Here is a 12242-nt window from a genome sequence, read left to right on the forward strand (position 1 = left end):
CAAATATGAGCCTGTTCTCAGTTGTGACTCTTCTGAGATAATTATATGATGAAACTGACAAATAAAAAAAATATCAAAGTATTTTCATCTTTAACTGGCAACATGTTGCATTTCCATCAAATCTATCTTTAGTATTAAATCATAGGAGTAAATAATGGGAGGATTTGGCGTCTGGAGAAAGCAATCTAGAGTTAGGTGGATGGAATAAAAGGACTTCCCTATTTAAACTTCATTAATAAATCCCTACCCACAGATGTAAAGTCAGGGACCCTTTCTACATGTCATTCACCAAGGATGTGTTCTCAGGAGAAACATATAATGGAGAAAATAGGGTATGAAACGGAAGGAAGCCAACCAGGTGAGATTACAGGCAACATCTCGTCTTTAGTCTGATCCCACATGGAAGTCCTAAACTGCAGATCAGCACTCAAAATTTTTCCCAAGTTTAGTGAGGGGTCTGGGTTTTCTTAATTTCATATGAGTCAGTCACTGGCTAAGAACTATCCTAGAAGAATGTAAATGCCCTGGCACCTGTGGTTCCTCATGTTTGTGGGCAAGAGGTCTCTGATCATTCAAGGACATTCCTCCCAAACAAGTTGAAGATGTGAGCTGAAGGAAGCAAAGAACGCGTAAACCAAGGGATTCTGGCCTGAACACTGAGAATTTCCATCACATGTGTGTTTTGTGATTAAGTGTGGGAAGCCAAGATTCAATAGTGTAAGGGGTGGCATTTCTTGTTAGCTTTATTTTAAATTTACAGAAAGCATTCAGTGGATTCATTGGCAAGTGAACACATTCTATTTCCAACTCTTAAATGAAATCTGAATAATTCTGTGTTCCTGAGAAGAATGATGAAAGGAGACAAATATGACATGAAAATCTAGATCTCCGCACAAACTAGCAAATTCTTAAGGACAATGAGTTACAGGTAGTACTAAACCTTTTCTATTTATGAATATTTTCTTATTTATGACATGAGATGATTGATTTAATAATTTGTTCATTTACAATCAATACTTTTAAATAGTTATATAATTTGGATCTTAAGTGTTACCCAAGGGTTTATTTAGTCTCTAGTATTGCTCTATTGAGAGTAAGTCTTTTAAGACATGGGGTTTAGCAAGAGGTCTTTAAGTCTTTAGGGTAAGTGCCCTTTGAATGCAATAATGAGGCTCCAGTCCTTTCCTCTGTCTCCCTCTCTTTTACTTCCTAGCCATAAGATGAACAGTTTTGCTCTGTTACATGCTTCTGCTACATGATATGCTCTCTTGCATAGGCCCAAAACTATGGAGCCAACTGTTCATGGATTGGAAACTCCAAGAGTGTGGAGCTGAATAGAACATTTTATAAGTTTACTATCTCAAGTATAAAACTTGAGAGAGCTCAGGTTAAAGAAATGGAAAGCTGACTATCATAAATAGAAAAGGTCCAAAGTTCAATGAGACAACATTTGCAATTAGTTATTTTTGGACCATATCTTACAGAGAAAATATAGTAGAGAAAAATTGTTTTAAAACTCTTAAATCAATTTTTTTCAGGTTATGATTTCATGGGTCAACTGTAACAAGTTGCTTGGGGAATTAGTGACACCTCCATGAGTCCTATCCTAGAACTCCCTTTGTGAATTTCTGAAGGGGACATCCTGTATATACCTATTTGAAAGGATCTTCAGATCCTTGTACACACTCAAGGATGAGAGCCTCTATATTAAATGGTAGAGTTATTATGTATCCCTTTTAAGAAAAGTCAGCTCCTAGGAAGATGTGATGATAGCTCAGTGACTAAGCAAAAGGAAGTTCAGAATAGAGTCTAGATGGAAAGCTCTGATCTATTACTTCTTACCTTAAGTTCTGTAGTGCGATGCTGTGAGGTTTTTGCCCCATTTTCTGCACTCTCTCTGTTTCAACCCAATTTCTACTTCTGCTTGCAGACCATTCTTCTTCATGCATAACTCTTATCATGCTTTGCTTTTTCCTCAAATAACCATGCTTTCTATATCAAGGCCAAATGCTTTAATATGGTCCTTAATGACCTTCGAATGTGACTTCAACATGTACTTTCAATACAGTCCTTAGAATCCTCTCAAATTCATCCATTCACCATTATTGAATAGCTTATATACTTTTAAAGTCTACCCTTTGCTTTTTCTTGGGGAGGTGGCAGGGGAGTGGGTACAGGGATTGAACACAGAAGCACTTGACCACTGAGCCCCATCTCCAGCCTTATTTTGTGTTTTATTTAGAGACAGGGTCTCACTGAGTTGCTCAGCACCCCACTGTTGTTGAGACTGCCTTTGAACTCTCCATCCTCCTGCCTCAGCCTCCCAAGCAACTGGGGTTACAGGTGTGTGGCCATCATGCTCTACTACGCTTTGCTTTTTGCCTTACTACTTTAGCATTCCATATCTGTCTCCAAGGCCTAGAACTAGTATAATTCTGATAGCTAGAAAAAGCCATTCTAACCAATACTGGTCCTTCCAATAAAATTAAAGAAAGTTGGATTATATCAGTCATGTGTACTTTTATGCTTCTCATCTTAGGATTGTTTGGGCTCACATTTATCGACTTTTCACTACATATTAGGTAATTCTCAGTAAGTGGTGAGCCCATAGCTTATAAGCAATTGTGTCTCTGACAGTTTGAAGTTATTGTTTCATTGTGTCATGTTCAGCAGATATCTATTACAAAAATAAGATAATGATTACATTTTAGAATCTTCAAAGGGATCCAGGATTAGTCAAACTGGCTAATAATCTATTTATGCCTAACAAATAGTAAGTTAGCTATCACATCTATACCTCTTCCCACTTCATATATAATCTCAGTAAAGCACATGCCAAACCATTCATAAATACATTCTGTTGGCCAAGAACCATTTATTTCAAAAGAAAAATTCAGTCACCCCACTCTTATCCTTTTCTTTCAACCCTAAGCCACCTTGCATACTATAATAGTTTAGGTTTTAAATGTCTTCTTATAATTTTCTGGATATATGGTGTCCCCCTATCATGGCCTGCATGATGTTCACCCAGTTTCCCTGAACTAGGGGAGGATTATAAATACTAAAGATATGAGAAATCTAAGAAATAAAGACAAGACACAAAAATAAGTGAAAAGTGGGGGATCCGCAGGATGATCCAGCTCTGAGGGAGATTAGATCTAACAACAAAATGGAGCCTAAGTGCTTTATTTAAATGGGGTGGAAACAATAATGGGATTCCTAGTGAAGGACTTCCTGAGGAATCCCGGAAGAAGATGGCAAAGACAACTTGGTTGGGGCTTAGCAGGTTACACTCACCTTCGCCACTTCCAGGATTCTCTGTTTGAAGCTAGGGCTGATGGAGCCAATGGCCAGGGTGTCAGCATAATCTGGGCAGTCTTGAATCAGTGGAACTTTACATAGAGCTCTCAGAATAGCAGCCTCTCTGCCTCGATATGGCTCAAACAAACCCATAATAGATTCACTGTCCCCTATTCCCCGAAAGCTCCTACATAAGATAATGCAAGAATGTTCAGAGGTAAAGTGATCCGATTATTACAGGTGTGACCTAATCTGTGGATTGATCTAAGGATATGGATTAACTGAATGGTAACTGTAAACAGATGTGGTGTTGCTGGAGGAAGTAGGTCACTTGGGGAATGTCTTTGGGTTTATATTTTGGCCCTGGTGAGCAAAGCTCTCTTGGCTTCCCAGCTGTTGAGTCCTGAGCTACTTCCCTCTGTCATATCCTCTGCTGTGATGTTCTGCCTCACCTTGGGCCCAGAGCTGTGCAGTTGGCAAACCATAGACTAAACCACTGGAAGCCTGAGCTGAAATAAACTTTTTCTTGCTTAAGTTGTTCTTGTCAGGTCTTTTGATCAGAGTGACAAAAAGCTGACTAAAACACCCTGTCACCCAAAGTTCATGAGTTGAAGGTTTGGTTCCCAATTGGTGGAGCTGTTGGGAGGTGGTGGAAAATCTTGGAGGAACAATCATTGGGGTCATGACCATCTTGTCCCTCACTACTCCCCCTGCCCCTGCTTCCTGGCCACCAGGACATTTTTTTCTATCACAACATGATGTTCTGCGTCACCACCCTCCTAGAAACAAGGGAACCAAGTGACCATGGATGGAAACCTCTGAAACTGAGATCCATAATTCATATTTCCTCCTCTAAGTTGTTTTTCTTAGGTATTTCGTCAGAGCAATAGAAACCTGACTAAAACTCTAATATTAAAATTAAAATTTACTACAATTTTGCCCCAAATCTTCTTATTCATGATACTTGAAGACCTCAGCATTATTGTCTTGAATATTTAGTGGCGTTTTTTGTTTGTTTGGTTTTGTCTTAAAATTTCTACCCTCTTTTTCAACCTGAACATTATCCTAGGGGTTCTATTGTACATAGAATTATTCAGAATAAATGGGGAACAAGCTCAAAAAGGCTTGGGCTTACTAGACACTGAAAAATGAACATTTCTTTATCTGTGTAGAGTAAGTGTTTTTGACCTTTCTTCACAAACAGTTTGGAAAAGTTTTTAAACTAAGTATTTTAGCAGGATTGTAAGGCTCTTCTAAGTTTATTTATGTACAATTAAAAACAGTTTCTATATCAGTTGCATGATTTATTGACTTTGTGAACTTTCACAGTTCAATGAACTTTTGTCAGCCTGTTTTCTCACTAGTATTAAGAATAATGATAGATCATGTTTGTCTTATCAAACATGAGAATTTACACACATAGAGTTTTTGTGTTTAACAATAGAATAATTTGGAAATGTAGGAATGTAAGATAAGTATTCATAGATTAACTCTTCTCTAATATAACATACCTGTAGTTTTTTGTTTTGTTTTGTTTTGTTTTTTATCATCACCACCATTTTTGAGACTCTGTTAAAAATCTTCTTTGGAATAAACTGAACTTCAAATATTTTTGTCAAGAAAACTTGGCAGAAATTAGTGTAAATTAACTTTGTATTTTCTACTTCAATTTTTAGTTGCCATAATGTAAATAGCTGTAATAAAATATGTAATTCAAGTATTAGCATTCTTGTCTTTTGAAAATTTGCAATGTTAATCAAAGCTGGACTGTACTGTACCTTTCTTTCTTTCTTTCTTTTCTTTTTCTCTTCCTTTCTTTTTTTTTTTGTGTGTGTGTGTTTGTAGCAGAACTCTTTCTGTTAAAGAACAGAAAGTGAAATTCCTCAGGGATTACAAATGTAAAATTAAGATTATTGTTTGAGCTGAAGTAAATAAATTACACAATTACTAGAGATGCAGTAAAGGAATAAATAGTACAATTTCAACTGTGCAATAATATGTATGAATCTCTTCAATTACTTCTGATTATATTAATATTATATTAATATACAGTATATTAATATATATAAATATTTTATATATTTATATATATTAATATACTGTAATATTACTAATATTGTATTAATATTATATTAATATACAGTATCTCAAGTTGCAACCTGTGCTTGGAATTTTTCCAGGTAAGCAAGTTTGTGAATGTCTTAGTTCATCTTCTATTACTATAACAGACTACCACAGACTGAGTAATTAATAAATAAAGAAAATAAATTCATTTATCATAATTTGGGAGACTGGGAAGTCCAAGGTCTAAAGATTGCCTCCAGTTAGGGCTCTCTGCTGCATCATAGTATTGGAGGACATCATATGACAGGATTACATGAATGAGAGAGAATGCACACAGGACAGCTTGGTTTTATAACAAAGCCACTCCCTTAGTACCTAATCCACTCTCATGATAATGGCATTAATTCATTCACAAAAATGGGACACTCATGAATAAACCACATCTTAAATGTTCCTACTCCCAATACCATCACAGTGTTGATTAAATTTCAACATAAGCATTAAAACTTTTGTCTTAGGTTTGTGTTCTCCCTATTTATTAGTACTGTGTGCTATTTTGCTTAAAGTTCTTTAATGCTCTTGCTTGAAATCATTGTTGTTTTTTTTCCTAGTGTTTCTTTCCTTTCATACTTTTCTGGACCCTCATACCTCCCAATTTATATTTTATTTTCAGGTACTTATCTGTACTCAGGTATGAATCTGTACTTCATTACTATATTTTTCCTAATTCCCCCATATTTGCAATATTATCATTAAACAGATTGTAATCAAATGAAAAATAAACCATTATTTAAAAGTTCAATGACATATGATAGGTGATGTTTTTGTTCAAAATATTATAAAATTATTCAATTCTTGTGATGTATTGATATTTATCTTCAAGTTAGTGAACTATTTGGAGAGAAATAACATACTATTTAAGGAATTCAGATTTTTTGCTCTTTGTTACTATAACAATTATTAACATATTAATTGTATACATTACTGCATTTCACTGTGACATTTTCATATATGCACATATTGATCTTTGATCATATCCCCATACACTTCTCCTATCTGGCCCTTTCCAGATCCTAACATAGTCCCTCTACTTTCAAGCCATCTTTTTTTGTTGTTGTTGTTGTTTTTGTCTTCAGTTTTTTCAGTTTCCACATGAGAGAAAACATGCAAAATTTGTCTTTCTTTGCTAGATTATTTTTATTGTCTTTTTGTCTTTTAGTCTTTTAGTGGGACCCATTTTTCTACAAACAGTAAAATTTCATTCTTCTTTATGGCTGAATAATGCTTCATAATGTGTATATTTACCATATTTTTAATCCATTTCTCTATTGGTGGATACCTATGGTAATTCCATATTTTGGCTATTGGGCTATTGTGAATAGCATTACAATAAACATGAACATGCAGGTGTCTTTTTTGTATGCTGACTTTATTTCTTTCAGGTTTATACCCAGGAATGGTATAACTGGATCTTGTGGTAGTCTTATTTTTATTATTTTGGGGACCCTCCATACTGTTTTCCATAATGACTGCACTTATTTACATTCCCACCAACAGGGTGTGAAGATTGTTCTTACTCTACAAACTTGGCAGGATTTGTTATTTTCTGTTTTTTTTTTTTTTTTTTTAATACCAGCCATTCTAGCTGGGGTGAGATGGAATATCAATGTATTTTATTACTTGCATTTGTCTGATGCCTAAAGATGGTGAGAATTTTTTCCTATATTTACTGGTTATTTGTACTTTTGATTTTGTGAAATGACTGTACAGCACATTTTCCCATTTATTAATTGGATTATTTTTTGTTCTTGCTGTTAAGCCTTTCAAGTTCTTAATATATGTTGAATATTAATCCTCTGTCAGATGAATAACTAGCAAAGATTTTCTCCGATTCTTAAGGTTATCTCTTCACTCTGTTGTTGTTGTTTTATTATATTGATGCAGTCTTGTTTGTCAATTATTGCTTGTGTTTTCTGGGCTATTGGAGTTATTTCCTGAAAATCATTATCTTGAAGGATTTCCCTTACATTTTCTTCTAGTAATTTCAAAGTTCTAGCTTTTACATTCAGGTCATTGATCCATTTTGACTTCATTTTTGTACAGGGTGAGAAATAGAATTCTAGTTCCAATCTTCTGCATTTGAATACCCAGTTTTCCCGGCACAGTTTGTTGAAGAGGCTGTCCTTTCTACAATGCATGTTTTTTGGTTTTCCTACTGCTTTAATCTCATTACTTATTATAGATCAATTTAGGTATTTTATGTTCTCTTGGTTTAATTTTAGTAGGCCATATGTGTGCAGAAATTTCTCCATTTCTTCTAGATTTTCCCAGTTATTACCACACAGTTTTTCAAAATAAGTGATTCAGGTGCTTTTAACTGTCTTTCTTTTTCTCATTACAACCAGTAGTTATTGATTTCCTCTCTGCCTGGAACATACCATTAATGCGTCTACCTGGTACTGTGTTCTCTGTAGTTGTTAGTAGGAATTTACAGAATGGAGTTATTTTCATAAGACAGCACAATCCTTTTCCTGGATTTTTCTGTGTATGTGCATAGTAATGGATCCTGGTGTGATAGTAAATTGTTTGTTGTGTTTTTAGAAAACGGTGCATGTGCACTCCTTCTGAGAGATGATCTGGACATTCCTTCAGTGCTCTTCATGCTGGTCTTACTAGTGGCATTTTGTATCCCCTTTTCTCTTCATCACTGTTCCTCACACCACAGATTTGTATCATGTTCCACCTTTTACAGATCTTTGTGAAAAATCTGAGTTATTTTGGGTTGTATTTGTTGTTTCTGCTCTTTTAAAGTATGTGAAAATACTCAACTGTGTTAGTATAAGAAATGCTATTGCATTTTGCTCCTAGGCACATTGAACTATATTATTTTTTAATATGCATTAAAATCTTTAGAAACTAATGAAGTATTATAAATAAGATCACATCATGTGTGTATCCTACCTTCTACAATTCTTACACTTCTATGGTAGTAGTTATATGATCCTAACAATCATTTTGACCATGTTTTTTTCTTTTCTGAATAATTTTTATTATCCACAAAATTGAACATATCTTTTGTGATTTGCTTTTCTCATTTAATATTACATTTCTGATATTTGTTTATGTTGTTGTGGACGGCTTTCATTATCTAATTTAAGTTGATTTAGCATAGTCTAAAAAAATCAACAAAACAAAATTATATTCATCATAGCTGAACTTCTGTTGTTATCCTTCAAAGGTCTTAACTTGACCAATGTTGTAGAGTGTTCTCAATAGGTTTTTGTGTAGAAGTTTTGCAGTTTCAGACTCATGATTTCATAAGTCATTTACTTCATTTTGAGTTGATTTTGGGGCCTAATTTCATTCTCCTTATGTGAATAACCAGCATTAATACATGGGTTTATTTCTGGACTTTCGTGTGGTTCTGTTGGTAGATATGTGTGTATTTATGTCAGTATCTTCATGCTTTGATTATAATTTCTTTGTAATATACAGTACTTTGATATCAGATAGTGTGATGATTCAAGTTTTGTTATTTTGGCTCAAGATTGCTTTGGCAATTCCTTGGTTTATTAGCTTTCTGTAAGGTCTAGGTGATACCTGAGTGTTGACTGAACGTATCTCCATTTAATTCACTTCTTTGATCCCTTCATGAAATCATTGGATATTAGGGATTAGAACACCCTCCACCCATCTCTCCTATCCATATCTTGGGTAGAGATAAAACTTCCACCCAGGCATTTAATCAAGTCCTCTACTGCTTCTCTGTTGCAGTTCAACTTCTCCCTCTCCCTGATCTGCTTTTATCACCAGATTACGGGTGTTTCCAAAATCACCCTTTAATAAGCCAAGTATATATAAGTGTCAGTGTCTAAAGCTGATTCTCATGGAACCAATTATTACAGTCCACCAAAATTTCAAAACTCAACAATGTATTGTATAGGAATTCCTATGTGCATAATCATACAAAGCAATCACAGTAATTATAAGGATTCATTTAGATTCCTTGTTATTCCAAGTTGGAATTGAGAGTGATGTGGTTTACAGTTGGATTTACAGTTGTTTTAAGAATTTTTTTCTTGTAGATTCCAGTAGAAGGGAAAGGGAGAAAAGGGATGGAGAATATATTCAAAACAGTGATTTTAAGTTTCTTAAGCCAAAGCTGGTGTTATGGGTTGAATATGATTTGTCCCTTCCAAAACTCATGTTGAAATTTCATTGTCATTGTGGTGGGTTTGGGACACACGGCCTTTAAATGTTGATGAGGATGTTACAAGGAATTAATGCTTTTCTTGTGAAAATGGATATATTTATATGTAGCTAAATTAGTTGCTTCAAGAGTGCATTGTGAAAAAGTGAGGCTACTTCTAGTGTTTGTCCCTTCTCCATGCACCTGCTTGCTTTACTGCTTTTCATCATGAATTGAAGCATCATGAGAACCTCACTAGGAATATGTTTTGGGTTTTCTCATCCTTTAAAACTATGAGCCCAAATAAATTTATTTCTTTTATAAATTTCTTATTCTCAGATAGTCTGTTATAGCAACGGGAAAATGGAGTAAAACAGCCAGGTGAAGAGACAACCCGTGACAGGACCAGACTGACAAAATGTGACTGTAGTAGATTAGGTTAGAAGTCAAGATGAGCTCAAACATTGTAATATCCAGGGTAAGCATTCAGGTATAAAAATAAGCCAGCGTCCTGTATGTATAAAGTTTTAAACTGAAGTAGGCAAACATAATACTATTTGTCACCATAAGACATAGAGTATAACTCTGTGTGGGGGTAACCCAGTTGGGAGGAAGAATATGATCACTATTACAAGATTATAAGTAGAAGAACCGGGACTAAAGATGCTGGAATTAATCATCTCAGATGTTGAAATCATTGTAAATTATGAATATAATTAAGAGGAATATTAACATCTTCAAAAACGTATTCAAAATGAGAACTATTCACCTGTGTGTCGATATTTTACCCAAAGAAGGAGAAATGTTACTGGTGAATCTGTTATCAGTTTTCAAAGAGCTATAGTAAGGATGAGGGAATGAATGAGAAACAATAGGTGAGGGATAGCAAAGGGGAGGGAGGAGAATACTAACTTAACTCCCAAGATCAGTGTCTAAGAAAAAAAAGCTGAAGAACAGCAAAGGAAACAGAGCACATGCAAAAGAGGTGAGAAGAGGCCCCAGGGAAAAGGGTAGGAATAGGAGAATTTGATGATGAACTGTCTTGATTTCCAGAGTGGAGGTATTTAAGGATAAAGAATAATGGGGGAGCATACATACCAAATGAGAGATGTACAAACTGCATTAATGAGAGGTCAAGAGACATACAAAGGCCTTGAAGCCATGGGCTCAGTGGTGACTGAGACAAACAGCAACATAAATGTGAAAAGTTACATCTTTTGGGTAACTTCCTGGAGTGAGGGTAGATGATTAGTTTTATTGTAGCTTCCCTCTGAAGACTGGACTCTGGTAGATCATGTCATAAGCAAGAGTGAATGCAGGTGGCAGGTGATCTCCAGGAGCTTCTGAGGTGATTTTGGCATCCACTTTTGTCCTGTCAATGATGACATTGAGGCAAGGAGAGAGGCATACTGCCAGGAGCACGCAGTGCTCTGTGAAGCCCCTCTCTACACCTGCTGATGAAGATCATCGTTATCACCATCTTGGTTGCAAGAAGTCCCAGCAGGAAAGATAACATCAGAACATTAATATATATTAATGGTGAAATATGATATGATCATTTCAATGGGAGCAGAAAAACAAATTCATAATTTAAAAAAAATATACTCAGCACACTAGAAATAAGAATTTTTCTTAATCTCATACATAATCCAAAAGCTGTAGTCAGTAATATTCTTAATGGTGATAACTTAGGAGCATTTTATTAAGAATTGAGGTGATACATTAATAATACCATTGCTTCTACTTAAACTATAGCAGTGGAAAACTATCTAGGGTATGTTAAAAAAAAAGACAAAAATTGACAACAGAAAGAAATAAAAGGCATATGGATGAGAAAAGACAAAATATCATTAATGTTATATATACTTTGAAAAATAATTTATGCATGAGGCTAAACTTCCTATAAGTGTACTACGCATGGAAATAAAAATATTCATCAAGTTTGATATTTTGGTTACCAGGAGGGACAGAAAATGATGGGACGGGGATTGTCACACAGATATCTTCAAAGTGATCTCTAATATTTTACTATAAAATCTAAATGTATTTTGTAAAACTTTACAATTTGAGAATGCTAGGTAGAACATCCGTCAATGATTTGATATTGTTTAATCATTATAATTTTATTTTGAGATATTTATTAATAATATATATATATATATACCCACATATTTGTGTATAATTAATATTTGTTTTTGCATTCTTAATCATATCTTCTTAGTATTTGTATATTTTTAATATACATATGTATAAATCATGTCTATATGTCTGTATACACATATTTACTTGATATAAATACTCTCTCTATATATACATATATATGTATATACATATATATATATATATGTGTGTGTGTGTGTGTGTGTGTGTGTGTGTGTGTGTGTGTATCTTTATCATGCTGCTTCACTTTGAAAATCTTTCCTGAATAGAATACCCTCTAACCTTCTTAGCCCAGTATAAAATGTCATCCATGAAGTGTCCCTTGTTAAATGCATTTTAAGATCCTGTGTAAGCATCACTTCTTTCACCAGCTCAAGCTGTGCCCCCTTGTGCCATGCTTACACCCGGAACTCACATCTACCATAGTGTGGTCCACACTGGATTCTCGTATTCACTCTTTTCTATGTCTTAGATTGTAAATTCTGAGTATGTGGGAACTAGATCTTTGTTTACCCAACGCCCATGTGTA

Source organism: Callospermophilus lateralis, chromosome 17, assembly GCF_048772815.1.
Source record: "Callospermophilus lateralis isolate mCalLat2 chromosome 17, mCalLat2.hap1, whole genome shotgun sequence".
NCBI classification, from domain to species: Eukaryota; Metazoa; Chordata; class Mammalia; order Rodentia; family Sciuridae; genus Callospermophilus; species Callospermophilus lateralis.